We start from the raw sequence: 12847 nt of genomic DNA, 5'->3' as shown, positions 1-12847 counted from the left end.
CTGCCATATCTGATGGTAACTAATCCTGCGTTGACTTGACTTCTGTCTAAAAAAACCCCTATTGTATAGGCATGTTGCCGAGCAACCCTAATGGAGTGTTCTTAACATACGTGTCATCTCGTAAAACTTCGGGCTGCTTAATAATTTGTGAAACAATAGTGATCAGCGTGAAAGGTACATAAGTGTCACAGCATTTGCCGCTTGCATGCCAATTAGATTTCTTTCTTGCTCTTCTGCTCCCTTGGATTTTACATCATCTCTGCACAAAAGGGGAAAGTGTTAGAAAACAATGCACATTTCTGCGGATAAAATGTGGTTGCCATGAGAACTGACCTCATTCAGACAGCCTGGACACAAGCAGTTTTTCCTGGGGGAAGTCCATTGTACCGACATGGCAAGACCAGCAACTCCTCGCGCTCAGCGAGGCTGGGGGAAGTGTGTGCTACGAGGCGTGCGGTCCCCGTGGCAGCCAATATCTGCGGAGCAGTTTTGCGCGGGCATGAACATGAACACGAGACGCTGCTTCACCTGTCTGTAACTGCGGTGTGTTTTACAAGATTAAAAAGGGGAAGTTAATGGAATCATACTGATTTTAAACTTATGCCTGCAAGTATGCAAAGACAAGGTTAGGGCTCCTTCCTTGCCCTCGGCTTCCACAGTAACTTACTACAGCGATGTAGTGTGAGTAGCTCTGACAGTATCTCCTCAAAACTGCCTGAGAACTTTCCACTTGTCCGGTTTTTATCACCACAGCCATGCTTTCAGTTTGCAAAGTGAAAGCTAAATCTTCTTCTGAGAACTATATGAGAGCGGGATCCTGGTGTCAGATCCCGTAAGTGCCAAACGTCTCGTAGACCTTGGTGTACTCAGCAGGGCTAGTTCTCATGTTCCAGGTTACGACTATATTCAAGGTGTCTTGTATGCAGCGACGTTGGACAGAACTGCTGTGAGAACAAATCACACTTACTGTGCTAGTGAAATAACCCCTGAATTCAGGCAATGTCCTCCTGCAATAACGGAGCCTTGTAACCATATTTATGTCTTTCTCCTACAACATATTTTAAACTCTGCATTTAGAAGAACAACTGGTAAGCAGAGAATCTAAAATAAAGCCTGCTGCCTAAGATACAGTGGCAACAGGAGAATGAAAACCATATATCATCTTTGTGCTAACATTGAGGAGTGTCATGTTGGAAACATGTGCCTTGATTCAAAGCTAACTGAAAAATCCCACAGGTGCTTGGCTGAGATGTTCTTCAAAGGACTTTTAGCATCCTCACCCTCTCATAGAGCGGTAAGGCACTGGGCCAGTATGTTCTACTAACAGTTGAAAGGGGTCTCCTTTGATTTCCATAGTACATCTTATCTGAACAGAAAAGGAGGGCTACAGGAGGATTCTTATTTATACTTCAGTTAGTTCAGTTCAGTTATTTATGTGGGGGAAGTTGTACTTTTGTGAGAAGATGTGTGTGCTTGTTTTATTTTTTGCTGTGGCCAGGAAGCTTGCACATTGCTTGCTTTTCCTATAATGTAGAACATGGTGTGTATTTTTCAGTTATTTATTTAGATTAAAGAAAATGAGAAATAGAAATATTATACTGTATTTCTCAAGCTTCTAAAGCAATTTTTAAGGGAAATTGTCCTAAAAAGCCAAGCTTACCTCATATTGCAGTATTTTATCATGGTATTGGATAGCAGAGAATATATAGTGTGAAGCAGCAGTTACTGTGCCAGCTGAAAAGCCGGTGCTCAGATCTGCCATTTCAATGGAGACAAGGGACTGGGAGAGAGGAGTGCACCTGGTAAAGTGTGGCCAACTAGAAATATCAAGTAATGTAGTTGGAAAGTGAGGGAAGGTATGCTTACCTTCTATTCAAAGACAGACTTTTCCTTCCTCAGAAAAATGAGGGCTTGTTCTGTAAGGTTATCCTACCTTTGGCAGTAATCCATGCAAATGTAAACTTAACATCTTCCTTCAAAAGTCTGTTTCTAACTGAAGAAGATAAGCAGATCGTTTGGAACAACCAGGGTTCCCCTGTTCAGAAAAAAGAAAAAGGAAATCCAAGAGCATTAATTGAGGCCCTAGTAAGACAAATTCCCAGTAACATGGCAACTGAGATACTTGAAGAAGGGCACTGAACAAGTACAGGATGGGAGTACATCTTTGCATTGAAGATGGACACTACTGAAAAATGCAGAGGTGCCTCACTAGATGTGTCATAAGGAAACTTCTATAGTCAAAGCCTGTTCTGCACATTTTGTTGTCAAAAGATTTCTATTTCCAAATCATAACCTAAGGAACATGAAACTTAATTCAGAAAATTAAATTTAAAATATGGTATGTATCATTATCATTATACTATGCATAATAGTAGCTTCTGGAAGTACTGCAAAATCCTACAGAAAACCTGCATGTAAGATCAAGAAAATACTCGTTGCATGTATTACAAAACCTTTTTTTGTGGCATTGCATGTTGTTCCTTACAATTAGAGATCTACAGGCTAGCATCTGGCACAACCAGAGGCACAGGACACAGAGCAAAAGCCAACAAGAATGCAACGTTCTTGGGGTTCTGTAGTGGATGTGTCATTCTGAAGGAGGCTGCAGCATGTGTTTCTGGCTGCCCTTTTAGAAGATGCTAAACCCACTATCACAACTTACATGAAACATAATTTTCATGCCCCGGTGCCACTGTTGCTCTTCTGTATAAGGAATAGCAGCGGGGAAGCAGTCTTCTGGTTTCTTTCGATTTTTTCTTGGGTGTAGCAGGTAAGCCTCAAGTTCAATTCCTTTAGCTATTTGACCTGTATCCCTCTCAGGAACCAAACCACAGCTCCTTGAAGCAAAGCGCAATGTGCTTTACAGAGTTTTGTTTTAAGAAATATAAAAGTTTACAGATTTATTGCAGAAAGGTAAAAGGGAGCAAGACATTAATAGCTTATGATGCATTTGCTGCCAAAGAGAGACAGTCATTAGACGAGCAGAGTTTCAAGTAGAGTTCATGCAATAAATCTCCCACTGGAGGGAGTTCTCTAGTCACCGTGAGCCGCTATCTGTGCTACTTGGAGAAGAATTCTCTTGCAAAGACCAGAAACAACAACACATGAATTCCTGGAAGCCTTGCTCTCAGCAGTGTCTGTTAGAATTGAAATCTCAAGTCTGAAGATTAAAATGCCTGTCTTGCCACTCATCTCTCCATAGCATAACAAGCTATTCCAAACACAGGTGCATGCAAGGGAGTTATTCTATTTACTTAGCAGATTTTTGCCACAGGAAAACTTGATTTCATATGCACTAATTGAATTTTGGTGGAATAAATTTACTGTTTTGCTCCACTTTTACATAGCGTAATCCAAATGGCAAAACAGTAAGGCAGATACTAGCAAGCAATACTTGCCCCACAAAATGTGTTTCTCCTTATCTATAAATATACTTTTTTTTTTTCCCTAGAAAGAAAAACAGTTATACATATAGAGCAGGAAAAGGAAGGATCGCCTATACTAAACCACTATTTTTAAAAGTTACTTAAATTAAAATGATTTAAATTCTTTAAGATGTCTTTTTTCATACAACCACCCCGATGCCTTCCCCCTTCCCACTGGTACAAAGTCCATAACTGCCACTAACACAGAAATCTGGGGAAGGATTCTGTCTATATTCACTAAAAGTGAGTTGTGGGATTCATGTGATAAAAATGGTATTTCAAAAAGCCCTAGTTACTATAAGGTAAATACCATCCACCTATGAAAGTCGAGGCAGCACACTGACTGTGTTAAACATCATATCTGAGTATTCCAATGACTTGTTCCAGCCTGATGACTCAGAATACCCTGAACTCAATGCCTAACTATCTGTACAGGAGAGATGGTGGCTGGGAGCTTGGTCAGCCAGAAACGTGAGTTACAAGCACAGCTCTGAACTTCAGTGTCTCTCTGGTCTTAGCACTTACTGTCTGCTTGGATATGTGAAGGACCGAGCCTTTGTCAACATGCAGGTGGAAAAGCCCAGCTCTTTTTCTACCATAGCCAGTCAACCAGGATTTAGGAGGTATTTGTCAGCTTAAAGCCATTCTCAAACCTGAGAGGACTTGAATGAAAAGATACCCTTTCCAGGAGGGTCCGTAAAGCCAGACCACAGGACAGGCTCCGATGGCTGCTGCCAGGAGTTCACTGCACAGAAGGGGTGCAAGCTCCCCGCCATAAAAGAGAGAACAAGCAAGAGGTAGACTGGCTTTCTAATCACACGAGAAAAATACCTCGGGCTGGGCAATTTTTAATCTGATCTCTGCTTTGGACACTGCTTAGGCATCTTAAATAAAATTTACCTGGTCATCAGATAAAATGTATAAACATATACATAAAACATATAAAGTGTATAAACACTGAAACTTAAAGCACTTTTCATGTCCTTGCTGAGGGAAGTGGATTACCATCTCACTTTCTCCTCTGGGATGGGAAATAATAGGGAATAAAACCCTTGCCACAGACCCAGGCATCACGGACTGCTGTGTCTCACAAGTGTCAGACCCTCAAACCCTTCTTGCAACTCTTCATTAAGAGCATTTACTGGGAGGTGGCATGAGGCATTGGCCAACACTTCTCAGGAAAGGTGGAGACAGGGAATGCTATATCCCCTCAACATATACTAAAGAAAGCAGTGTGTCAGGCAGAGCTGTCCTGCAGGACAGATCTTAAAATCAGAGTGGAGATCATCCAACCTACATCTTAGGAGCCTTCTATGCAGCCAGACCTTAAATAAAATATGTTGGAAGCCAGGATGGCCAATTAGCTATGAATACAGCTGACTAACTGAACTGTACATTATGCAGGAAGACACAGAGATTCTGCCTAGTTCCCATGGGTACTGACAAGAAACGAGATGCATTTGAATTTGCATTATCCTTTATAGCATAAGCAATACCAGAGGGTACTGAAGTATGCCAGCAGTATACACAATTTCATCACGTATGCCTTGCTAACTCAATCTCAGTTTGCTCACATGGGGTACAGAGACCTATAAAGGGATTTATATTGACAAAAAAACCCAAAGAGGAACATGAGAATGAAACTGCATATTTTTAAGACTTTTTTGATCCTTGATATTTAAGAATAGTGACCATAAAAGTTAAAGGTTGTCTGATCTGATCACTTCGATGATTTCTCTGTAAACCTCTATAATGATTTGAGTACTGACATACTGGGCAGTGATAAGTGCAAAGAGTAAGTGCACTTAAGAACTTGTTATTCTCTGAAATGTTTAAGATATTATATGCACATATATATACACACATATTATATGCACATAATATTTTAATATGTTGTATATTAGGGAAGTTTAATATTTCCATGATTTCTCTAATGAGAATTTCTTTCTATTACGAACTGCTGGTGAGCCCTGTAAGGCCATGAAGTCACGTGGAATACTGCAAGCACAGAAATCTGCAGACAAAACCCCTTCTATTCCTCTTTCTTATAAAAATAAAGGCTCAAGCAAGCTCAATGATTACACATTTACAAAGAACAGATTATTTCTAGAAAAATGACATCAGCCATTTCTGGAAGCCAAAACTTCCAAAGTCTAACCAAAGGGAACAACAAATGTTGTACATCAGCTACTACTTTACAGAATGAAAAGGGTAAGGGCCAAGTCCCGAGCACTGCAAGAAATAAAAAAAAAAGAGTAACATTGAGAGCATTGTTTTGTACTAGTAAGTAAATCTGATTACACCAGAGAACAAAACACTGAGGAAAAGGAAAGACTTAATCATGTAATACAAACTTTCTTAACCAATTATTAGGAATTCCTAAATAATTTTTAAATAAAAAACTTTGCATTACGTAGTAAAGTTTTTCACATGTTTCCATGGAAACATCCCAGCTTCATCAATCCTCACCTGTATGTTACCTACAAAACCTACAAAGTGTCGTTTCAGGAATAAAGAGACTTGGCTGTGCACTTGTTCTTAGGGAAAATCAAAGCACATAACAATAGTGTTAGATCTGCAGAAGGAAACCTGGGGAATTAATGTTTAACCTTTCTTTAGTCGCAAAGGGACCTTTTTCACCATCTTGGTAACAACGCCTAGTGACCTATATTCATTTGATAGTTTAGTGTCTTTTTCTTTCCATGAGGAGGGGCAATAGCACAATTCATATGCTTGATGCATTGTGCTCTAGAAGTCAATATTTTCAAACTCTAAACCAGCAAAATAGTCAGGTTTAGGGAGCTTTTTTTTTTTTTGCTTTACTCCATGGGGTGGCATAATTAACAATGTCAAAGACTGTGAGATTACACAGTCACTTAATGATTTTTTTTTTCTGCTGCTTAACTATTCTCAGGCTGCTCTCAGGTCTTATTAAAGATTGTTTTACTGCTTAGAATAATGCAATTAGTATTTTTTAGGCTTTGCTATGATCACCACCTTTCTTTAATAACTATGTTCCTTCTGTCATTAGTGTTTGATTTTGCCCTGTGTGAAAGGCCTTTAAAATACTTTAAGTATCTTCCTAATAAGAGGCCAAAACTATACCCATATTAAAAATATTCAGAAGTATCCTACCTACTTAAGTAGTGAGATGATAAAAATTAATAGTTAATTATCAGTATCAGTTAATTTGATAAAAAAGAATTTGGAATTTTGGAATTTACATTCCTTGTTTTAAAATCAACCATAAATGTGAGCTTCTTAGCACTCTTGTTTGATAATGTAGCAATAAAATAAAAGTATTTTTCAATAGCTGCTTTAAACACTGCAATAATATCCTCATGCAACTTATAATAGAAGTTACGCTACATTACGGACACGGAATATAGAAGTATTACTTGGGTTTCACAACAGAGATTTTAATAACATTTTTTTAAATTGAATAAAATTACCTGAACATATAAGACTCCTCAGTATGTGGCATATGTCCCTTTTACTGCTGGGACTACTTAGAAAGGAAGTTTACTAAAATCATTGGGAAAGACTCACTTGGGCTTCAGAATCAGAATCCATTCAGAACCATTTTTAGGACTGACCACAGTCATAGCATGTCTCATCTAAGAATATTATTGGAGCACCAAATAAGTGGTCAGGACATCCTTAGATATATGAGAGGAGGAAGGCACATTCCAGCTTTTCCTTGTTTTTTTCTTTATAATTGGAAGTTTCCTTATTACTTTCCTTCTGATGCAGTTTAAAAAATGACAGCTATCCATTTTACAGCTATCTCCACAAGTATTTTGTGGAGATACAGCTTTTGTTGACCTGAACGCCTCTTTCACAAATCAGTAATAAAACTATATGTGATTCATGCTCAAAAGAACAACTTTTAATCCTAAAACCAATATAGAAAATGTATATTTAAGACCAGTATTACACCTAACAGAAGATTAACTCAAGAAGAGGACATTCTCAAAATTTAGATACCCCAAGCATTCAATTGTTTGAAGATACTGAAAGTAGAAGACTATATTATAATTACATTCCTAATTTCACGATTGAAAATAAAGCGTTTAAAAATAGTAGAGAATTAGACCTGCTAATGTGGGATCATTTTTATATTTAATATTCTTCTCTATACTATATAAATTTGCACATATATATATTTCTCTTAAGGCTTGTGGAGATTTAGGGGGGGTGAGTATAGCTTGTAGCAGAATTTGGAGATGCACTACTAAAACCAGGCTATCACTGCATAATGGCAGCACAGGGCCTTGTTGCACTTTGTTTGAAAAAAAGCTGCACGGGACCACCCACAGTGCAGCTATTTGGCACCAGTAGAGCCTACGCTGGGCTGAGCTTCAGGAAATGCTGAAACACAACCATCTGTATGGCAATACAGACATGGCCTTAGAGGTGAAAATTTGCAGGTAATTGCTGAATAATTAAATAAAAGAATGCATTTAATCTGCAATAATTATAGTGATTCCTTTGGCTGAATGTAACGTATATACAATTTTACTTGCTAGGAGTGTGAAAGTCTTTAAAAGTATAGAGGCCAGAAGAGGAAGAGATGGATGAAGGTGATAAGAAAGAAGACTAGAAAAGTTTTAGGATCACACCTGAGGAAGGATTTGGTTCCCCTAACTTTTAGGCATCTGAACCCAGAGCTGCCCATGTCAGTTGCTGTGCATAGGCTGGGCATGCTGATCAAAGAAGGTCTTAAACATCCGAGAACATCCTAAATTCATGAGAACAGGATGTTTTGGGGAAGACTTACTCTACACATGTCTGTTTCTTTAACTCTCTCTAAGACAATAAATATTCGCGAATGGTCACTGTCAGAGAGCATACTATGCAAGATGTACCTTTTAAGCTGACCCAGTATGTCCTATACCCTGTATGCCGAGCAGGAATTTGTCTACATCGGGTCAAATGCAATGCTGCGCATAACATGGAGTCCCAAATCCCACCATATGGTGGTCTGTAGGACCCATCAGGGCTGTAGAGGAAGCACCATCTGCCTTCTTAATGCTGGGTTCAATGCTTTCCCAGTGGTACAAAGTTGCCAGAGTAACATAAACAAACTAACTTCTTTTCAGAAGCCTTGCTTGCGCACCTTCTTCTGGGCAAGGGCACAAACCACATCAGAAGCCTATTGAATTTTAATTATTTTTTGCACACTTGCAACAGAATAGATCGTGCTTTCAGTTTAGGTTATAATTTGGTGGTTAGCACTTTCTTTGGTGTATTTAGGCTCTTTTGAGGAAGGCACTGAAATGAATTTTTCCACTTCCTACATGAATGGTCTTAACCGCTAAGTGATTGTAATGTAAGTAATGGCTGTGCTTCTGTTTCACTGGAGGACCTATGCCAAATTGCTTGAGGGTAGGGCAGAAAGCGCTGAAAGAGGCACGCTACCAGGAAGGAGAAGATTCCCAGGGCAGCAACGGAGAGAACCAGAATGGGTGCTTGGCTAATTATATCATTTAGCTGGCAGGAGGAAAACCCCATAGCTACAAGTGCTTTTCCTCCCTGCCTCCCATTGACTCAGCGCAAGCGCCAGGGAGATGCTTCCATTCAGAAACATCATCTGCCACTGTTCCGTCAAGCACAGATTGAATTCAGGATTTCAACTCAAAAATGGCACAATGAGCAGACCATGCAATGCCTTGTGCTGATCAGAATGAAACGGAGGTATTCAAAGACAGTTATATCAAAATCAAATACAAAATTCAAGGGTTCTGGGTCACTAGGAGCAAGATAGTTTTCTTGTCTTGCTTTTTTTCTGAGATCACTTCTGGAGAAACCTAATAGGCCTACAGCAAGTCTTCCCACACACAAAAACATTACCAGGATGCTTTCATGTCACTCCTTTGCCTCCCGACACATATGCTTTAAAGTTTACTAACTCCCTTCTGTGGCAAAATTCAGGGAAAATAAGCCACCTTTGAAAAGCACTACAGGGGAGGATAGAAAAGAAAGAAAAAACAGCCCTGTGTTTTCAAACTGATGATGTGGGAGTTAGAACTGAACATTAAGACTTTCCCAGGAATTCCTAAAGAATCGGTATGTATTATTTTAGGACTAAACTCAATCCATATCAGAGTCATAGGATTGCTTTTGAATTGTTGGGTAACACTCGTGGATTGGATGACGTTTTTATTAAACTCAGAAGTATACAGCAGTTTTCCTCTGCCTGGGAGGTAAATGTTGCTGATAAATATATAGCAGATAAGTGCCAGAGAGGTTGAGGAGTCCTTCCCAGATAAAAAAACCTAACAGTTTGGGTTGGAAGAAGGCAATAAATAAGATTACTCCACCAGCTCCTGTTCTCTTCTGTCTACTAATTCTACTTTTCCCTTAGTAATATGATACTCTCGCACCCCATCTGCGTGCGTGGTGTTTAGCAAGGGCTTTTTGAGGACTATGTTTTGCGAGCAGGATAGAGGCTTCCTACTTCTACCTGTGTAGGAGAATTCATATCTGAAAGGCTATAGGAAGAAAAAGGCTCACTAATCTCAGGGATCTCTCCTGGCTTTGTGCCCTAGAAAATTATTAAGATATTGCAAAGCTACCTGTTATAAGCATGTAGTCAGACTCATTTTGTAGCTAGAAACATCTGAAATGTGAGTGTCTGAATTAGTTCACACTTCTTCTTGGCTCTCATGTTCCTTTCTGTTCCCCTGAACTCTTGTTCTACCTCTGCCTTCACAAAACCCAGGCAGCTCTCATCAGGCCCGCTCCTGTGAAGTATAGAGGCAGCTGTAGAAGCATAGATAAGTGACTTTAGGTAGGCTTTTCAATGACCTGGCTGGAATCTTGGAAACATACCTCAAAATAAAATTTGTTTTTTCTTTCCTGTATTCTTCACTATACAGTCTTGAATTCCATATATCTTTTGTTTGTGGCAGATGGAGTGGGAAGGAAGGGTGGGGGTAGATTTCTGTGAAAACACCATAAATCTGTGCTCAAACTGGTGTATAACAGAGAAGATAAGTTTTTGGTGCATTGATTAAAAAAAAAATCTCCTTTTCTCTAGATATTTTCACTACTAAATAAGACTGATACCTAGGGTTAAATAGAAAAATTATTTATAAACCATGTTTTAAAATGTCAGGTCTTTTAAATCAATATATTTCCTCATCACGATTGGATTTCATGCAACTTCCATCTAAATACAATGAGAAATCTACTAACCTCTAAATTGAAGACTTCTGTATTCCCTGTTCCATGGCAAAGGATGCTCCTGACTTCCATAAACCTTCTCAAGAAGTCTTTCCAACCTGAGGGAAGCTAACAGATTTTTAAAAAACAAACAAACAAATAAAAAACACCTCAAATTTCAAAAGATTCAGAGATTGTTAATGGGATTTCCATAGAAGATAATCTAATGGGTCAGGAGGCACAGGAAAAAGAGAAAATACTATCACTCAGTGAGGCGGAATTAAAAGTACAAGGGCAAAATAGGGCAAAATTAATGTAAAAAACATAGCTGCTTTTCAGTGACCTCTTCATATCAAAAAAGATTTTAAAAAAATGGAAACATGGTGAGGCAATTAATACCAAAGGCATTAGAAATTAAGAGTGACTAGATAATCCCAAGCACCCCCCCTCCTATTCTACATTTCTATAACTCTGTGTCACCTCCTCCCTCTAGAAACAGTCTACGTTGCCTGTTCTGCTATGTATGAACTTAGACCTGCGTATCTTAAACACAGGGGTTTTGAAAACTTCTTTCACTGAGATGCAAACTAACAGCACTTTCCTTGCACGTGGGGCAATTTAAGAACACTCATATGAACAGATGGCTCATCTGTAACTTGTGACACTAACGTAAATTGGCCATGTTTCATACAGGCCATAGCCTAAATGAGACAAATGAGGCTCATGAGCCCAAACAGGAAGAACAATTCAAAAAAGGTATGTTACCAAGGCAAGAGCAAAGACCTGAGTCCAGTAACAGTTCAAATACAGGAGAAGATAATTAAAGGACAGCTTAGACAAATATTTTAAGTATTGGATAACTGTCTATTGGAAGGCTTTAAAAACAAAAGTGCATATTTTAAAGGTAAGAAGACAGATGCCTAAGGACTTCAGGACCAGTCAATTATGGAGAAAGTATGGAGGAGTAGATGGAGATGAGGGAATAACAAAAAAAGAAAAGAAAAGAAAGAAAATCAAACTAGACTTCACAACATCTAAAGGCACCAGCATTCTTCTCAGGGGATGTAATATTTTTCCTAGCTGCAAATTTATGCAACAGGTCAAATATATGTTGGCCTCATTTTCTTTGATGGCATATTGTATAGATCAGATATCAGAGCCCTGGTATGTTCAGCTTATGCAAAGATACTAAGCCAATTTAAAAACAACTAATGGTGGTCCAAGAGAAAATAACTGGAAATGGAGTAACTCCCTAATGATGAATTTCAGGGTTTGGATGCTATCAAAGCAGAAACTATATTCTTTTTTTTATAGCTAATAAAGGTCAAACATCTGAAAACATGGACTAGGATGCATATGAAACTGTAACATGAAGGAAATTAGTAGAGCTTCCCAGAGGAAAAGAAAAGTGGAAGCCAAAGAAGTAAAGTAACACTGGAGATTGAAGAAGTGAGAGCTTTGCATAAAAAAGGTTTAGGAGTATATTTAAACACCTCTCACTTCCTTCTGTTATTAAAGAAAATGTAAAAGGCCCACAACAGGCTGAAGTTAAGGCATTGCAGTGTGAAAATAAGGCCAGTGAGCTCCTTACCTATAGATAAAATGCAGGAAAAAAAGGCAATTTTCAGACAAAAATACAAAAGTGTGGTGAGACTAAAGACCAGAGATGCTGTTAAATAATCCATCAGTTTTCATCTCTGTTTTATGCTCTCGGACACATGGGTACTATGGAGAAAACTGCAGAATTATGGATTAATGAGTTTATCATGCCATGGCTAAATTGGGATCAGTTAGATCCTGACTTAGAATAAATAATAGAAAAGTGGAGGCTGTAAAAAAATGAAATTAATGCTGATATGTAGAGCCCAGAATGAAACAGTGAGTTTATACTATAGAGTGGCATCAGATTTTTTTTAAAGAATAGGAAGATTCTTTTAATAAAAGTCATAAGGCATATTGAAACATGGGTAAGACAGGCTGTTTTAATTTTGTTATGCATATTGTATTTTTTAGGATTATAACTAAAATAATTAAACCACTGCTCAAATAATAACCCTGAACAGAGTAATACTGTGCTAACATTCATAGGTCATATAGATAGCTATATCCAAGTGCATTTACCAATTAGTAAAGTGACATTTTTAACAAGTTAACAGAAGTGGGAAGTAGGATACTTAGTTTATCTGTGACATTTCTTCCTATTTTACAATCCAGAAAATATTTTAAAAGAAACATAAATGCTGACAGGATTTCTA

At 38.4% G+C, this 12847-nt stretch overlaps 1 long non-coding RNA gene across 1 annotated transcript in view; it reads right to left on the bottom strand.

The window, feature by feature from the left end:
• LOC142408666 (uncharacterized) overlaps positions 1–12847 on the bottom strand; it is a 39322-nt gene that overhangs the window by 18662 nt on the left and 7813 nt on the right. The window contains exon 2 of the long non-coding RNA XR_012775371.1: positions 10626–10711. This is a non-coding gene — a long non-coding RNA (uncharacterized LOC142408666). The remainder of the gene's footprint in view (positions 1–10625; positions 10712–12847) is intronic.

The sequence above is a fragment of the Mycteria americana genome, chromosome 4 (assembly GCF_035582795.1).
Source record: "Mycteria americana isolate JAX WOST 10 ecotype Jacksonville Zoo and Gardens chromosome 4, USCA_MyAme_1.0, whole genome shotgun sequence".
NCBI lineage: Eukaryota > Metazoa > Chordata > Aves > Ciconiiformes > Ciconiidae > Mycteria > Mycteria americana.
The sequence above is the reverse complement of the archived record's forward strand: the minus strand, read 5'-3'. Positions and strand labels throughout refer to the sequence as shown.